Source organism: Anneissia japonica, unplaced genomic scaffold (genome assembly GCF_011630105.1).
Source record: "Anneissia japonica isolate Jap-2015-1 unplaced genomic scaffold, ASM1163010v1 scaffold284931_len208951_cov167, whole genome shotgun sequence".
NCBI lineage: Eukaryota > Metazoa > Echinodermata > Crinoidea > Comatulida > Comatulidae > Anneissia > Anneissia japonica.
Window position 1 is genome coordinate 78,462 of NW_022703742.1, and position 4,683 is coordinate 83,144.

Sequence of the window (4,683 nt, forward strand, 5' to 3'; positions counted from 1 at the left end):
GTTTCAAATGCTTATTTAATCGATTTTAGAGTCCAATAATATGTAGATAATACATAAATTTGTTTTCACTTATTCACAACACCGCATTTTATATATCAGGATTTTTATTCTATAGCAACATGATTTTAGTGTAGCCTACTTGCCTTCTCAAAACCAGTATTAGATATTGATATGGCATGGGAAGGGGGAAGGCGATTGGTGCATGCACAGAGGTAGAAAAATCTGTGTTCATGGACATAATTATTCGTTTATCCTCGGTTTTGTAAAGAGAGCTCATAATATCTTTTTTTTTTTAGTTTCTTGTCGAAATGTTCCTAACAAATATAATGCAGCAGATGGGGTTAATATATTAATAGGCCTTAGTAAAAGAAATTTAGCCATAGTCCTACCATATTTGCTGGTAAATGTTTATTATCGGGGTGAGAGGCTAAAGCCTGATAATCTCCCTCTAAATTATTATTCGTCCCTGAAGCTCTTATCAACGACTCACAGTACGAGGATAGGATTGGCACAATATCACCGAGAGCCCCACTTGCTTCCCCTACTGGATCCGCAACTGGGTGTTTGTGAGATTCCACCATAAAACCCATTCCATTTTCTACATATTAGTTGACTCTAAAATCGATTAAATAAGCCTTTCAAACCCATAAATTGTTAAAATTTTCGGGGGCTTCGCCCTCTGGACCACATTCTAAACCTTTTAATCGAAACTCGACCACGCCCACTTTGCTTTCGTCCGGAAAATCTGACCTCTCGTCGAGGGCATCGGCCCCTCGTCGGGCAAATTATGGCGTCACCCCTGTAAATTGTTAGTGTCTTACATCAACTTCACAATGTCATATTTAGGATGTTTGCCAATGCATTAAGATGAAATGTGGCTAGGGCTAGGTAGTGAGGGTTATTTGTAGGGGGTCTTACATCACCTTCGCAACTTGATATTGGTAAAATTTAGGTGTTTTGTGATGTACACCGATAGTACTCTGCCTACAATATGCTTAGGAAGAATATTACATTAAGCCTCAAGATGAGAGATTTTGCTTACCTATCTTAAAATGGACGATTGCATTGTCCTTTTCTGCGAGTACTCTGCGCATCCATTTCTGGATGCTACGTTGTTCGTTTCCGCGAGTAGCTGTTTGTTTCTGCGAGTAGGTTGTTCGTTTCTGCGAGTAGGTTGTTCGTTTGTAACAGTATCTTTGGCGGCGATTGCCTTCCATGCTACGCGGCCAGTCTACTATGAACTAATGGACCGTGACGGCAACGCCAAGACACTGTTCGCGTACTACATCGAGACCTTTTTTCGTTTTTTTAAGGCGACTACAACGACGCAGGACATGTACGTAGAACTACGGAGGGGAGTTAGTCGACCATGGTTTTATTACCAGGGAGCAGTGTTCCCTTGTTTTATATTTGGAAAAGGAAATGTGAAAAAAAAAACTTTAGTCAAATACTGTATACAAAATAACAAGTTTCCAGAAAACACTGATTGATGTTTCGCTGATGGCTAGGATCTAGTCATAGCTTAGGCCTACAGCAGGCTAGGAGTAGCCTATCCTATGTGTGAAACAAAAGAGTCGGGAACAGGGGGAAGAGGGGTGTCAGGCAATTTCCCAAATGCAACGATGATGTACAATTTAATAAATGTACATAACAATTTTAAACAGAGGTATTTATATATTTTCACTATCCCCCGATTTACCAAATTTTATGTTGTGACTATTCATTCCTCATTTATTGTGTGACTATTCATTCCTCATTTATTGTATATATATATATATATATATATATATATATATATATATATATATATATATATATATAGGCCTTCATAAAACATTTAATTACTCACTTGTTTTTATAATTAATTCATTATTTAACGAACAATGCTTGATCGCGGATGCGATGAAAATTGCAACCCCCAACAAAAAAATACAAGCAGTTTGCCAAACAATCCGGTGATCTGATTGGTCAATATTAGGGTAGTCGCCACTACGCCAAATTTATAAATCGGGGTAGTCGCGGAAGCCAATTTAGCCAGTAAACGCCGATTTAGCCAGTAAGGTTTGCAGGTGTCTGTTACGCTCTATTCGTAGTAGACTGGCCGCGTAGTAAAAACGAAAAATGCCTAATAGAAACAGAGGCCCATGCCACCAGCGTGACCACTCACAATTTTTGATATACCTAATGACTGGGTCGAAATTACCCACGATTCAGCAAAAATTGCCCAAAATTACCCAGGCTTCCTGAAAATGCATTAAAATTTGAAAAGTACGTGTTTTTCGCTTGTATGGTTTCCCTTTTAGTTCAATTTATAAACCATTTTTTATTTTAATTGTTTGTGTTAATTATTAAAATTAATATTCATGAAGTGATAATACGGATAGAAAAATACGCCCTCAGTCGGCCAGTGTTAGCAGATCAGTGATCAAGTTTTATTATGTAATGCATTAATTAGGTAAGATCAATGGCAACGCAAATCACAATTCTGAACCCATGTTTATAGCAATTAACAGTCAACTAACAATGTTATGTGCACTTCGTTGAGTTTTGCTTACTTGAATGGACTGAAATATACTTTGTTACTTCTTAATTCTTCCTTTATAACAAAAATATTTAATTTTCTTAGTAAAAATAAAATACCCAAGGATTTGAACGGAATACCCAAGAACCCAAGACCAAGTCAAAACACCCAAGATCTTGGGTAAATACCCAAGCAGTGGTCACGCTGCATGCCATAGATTAGGTTTCTCTCTTGGTAATTTTGTGGAAACAATCAGGTGACATTCGCATCTGTGTTGATTTGTAGCAGCCGCAGCTGCAGCAGTAGCAGTAGTAGTAGTAGTCGTTACAATTCATAGAATTCGTCGGAGTCGTTGTTTAATTGTCGTCTTCGTCGTCACCGTAGTCGTCGAACAGCTGCTTCATTTAGTCGGCTAAAGTACCCTAGTGGTGACAACCGTGTGCACGCTGAGCCACGGATCCGTTCAGCCATTTTTGGTCAATGGTTTAACGCTATTGCTGCTGTCTGTATACTAAAATATAGCTTGAAGTCATTGATCTTATGTGTACATTAAAGTACACAGTACACGGTCAGTAAAACAGGAGATTGTCCCCCTATGTACCATTGAAATATCACTCTACTAGGTATAAAATAGTTCAGTGAAATTTTGTGGTATATTCATGGTGTGTATCCTTGAATATACCTAACCACCCTAAAAATAAAAATCCGATTACTAAAATCTAAATATAATTTTGTAAATAATAATAAATTTGGGAATTTGTATTACGCCTTTCAGGAAAATATTATTTATCACTGGCGCCTAACGATATATGAAGTTTTGGTTAATGAGTTTTAAGAAGGGTCTTGAATGCATCAGTATCACAAGTTAATCGGAGTTCAGGTAAAAGAAAGGTCCATAATTTTGGAGCAGCAAAACAAGAAGAACGTTCCTTAGTAGGCCTACGCCATTTTAGGAACAGATATTCCGAAAGAGTTTATTGCAGCGTAAATACAATTGTGAGATGGATGAGGAAAGATATGGAATGTTTCTATATAAGAATTTATGAGTGATGACAATTTTGAAAATTAAACGTTTACTTTATCGGTAGCCAATGAAAGTGAAATAAGAAGTTTATTAGCTTAAGATAGACAAAACGTGCAGCTGCCGAATTTGGAAGCACCAGAAGCACGTGTTGTCTGTCTTGAAATAGATCGGCGGCTTATCTTGAGTATTTTACAAAATCCAAGTATTTATTATACGTGACCTTAAAGACAAAAAGATCGCTTCTTCAATTTTATATTGATGATGATTATTGTATTAATTAATATATGTATTATGATTTAAAGCATTTAGTTTTAATTGTTATAGTCATAATTGTAATAATTATTAACATGTAATTTATCATGTTTTACTGTTTAGTTGGTGTTTACTTGTTTACCAAGTAATATAACCCAAGCAATAACCCAGCTAAAAGTATTACGTTTCATTAGGTTAATATAGTATCGTTAAAGTTTTGTGTTGAAAACGCTATTTGTACCATCATAAATAGGTGCGTACACCTTATTTGGCATCTACATAACGTTTAAACATTCCTGAAACGTTTTGTGAACGTTATTTTGTGACATATCCAGTTACAACCAGTGCAACAACAGTGCAGCAACAAAATCCAAGTATTTATTATACGTGACCTTAAAGACAAAAAGATCGCTTTTTTAATTTTATATTGATGATGATTATTGTGTTAATTAATGTATTATGATAAGCATTTAGTTTTAATTGTGTTATAGTCATGATTGTAATAATTATTATTAACATTTACTTTATCAAGTTTTACTGTTTAGTTGGTGTTTACTTGTTTACCAAGTATTATAACCCAGGTAATAACCCAGCTAAAAATGTTGTATCATAAATAGGTACGTACACCTTAATTTGACATCTACATAACGTTTGAACGTTCCTGAAACGTTTTGTGGACGTTATTTTGTGACATATCCAGCTACAATCCAGTGAAACCTGGACCATATAAGACCATTATTATAGCCAAGGTTTCAGCCTGAAGAAGTTTGCAAATTGCCAATGAAACGTTACACGTAATTTGTTATTTACGTTTTTATGATTCAACATAAAAAAATCGAATAATTTTAAGATTCTAGTAATGATAAAGCTGAAACTGAAATTAACT